General features: G+C 53.8%; 1 protein-coding gene across 1 annotated transcript in view; it reads left to right on the top strand.

Moving 5' to 3' along the window:
* KIDINS220 (kinase D interacting substrate 220) overlaps positions 1-299 on the top strand; it is a 133,687-nt gene that overhangs the window by 37,879 nt on the left and 95,509 nt on the right. The gene's annotated exons all lie outside the window — the stretch shown is intronic.

The raw sequence follows: 299 nt of genomic DNA, 5'->3' as shown, positions 1-299 counted from the left end.
GCTGTGGGCCGTGCCTGCCCCCACGTGACTCTCAGCATCCTGAGTGCACACATTCTCTCGCTGTGGGCCGTGCCTCTCTTCTTCATCTACCTCAATTGCTTTTTACTGTGAGCCTCAGCTCATTTGGCATCAGTTCCCCAGAATTTTGGTTTTTTTTCTTTTTTTTTTTTTGAGACAGAGCCTCAAGCTCTCCCCCTGGGTAGTGTGCTGTGGCATCACAGCTCACAGCAACCTCCAACTCCTGGGCTCAAGTGCGTCTCCTGCCTCAGCCTCCCAAGTAGCTGGGACCACAGGTGCCC

This window comes from Otolemur garnettii, unplaced genomic scaffold (assembly GCF_000181295.1).
Source record: "Otolemur garnettii isolate 467f Iridium unplaced genomic scaffold, OtoGar3 scaffold00022, whole genome shotgun sequence".
Taxonomy (NCBI): domain Eukaryota; kingdom Metazoa; phylum Chordata; class Mammalia; order Primates; family Galagidae; genus Otolemur; species Otolemur garnettii.
The sequence above is the reverse complement of the archived record's forward strand: the minus strand, read 5'-3'. Positions and strand labels throughout refer to the sequence as shown.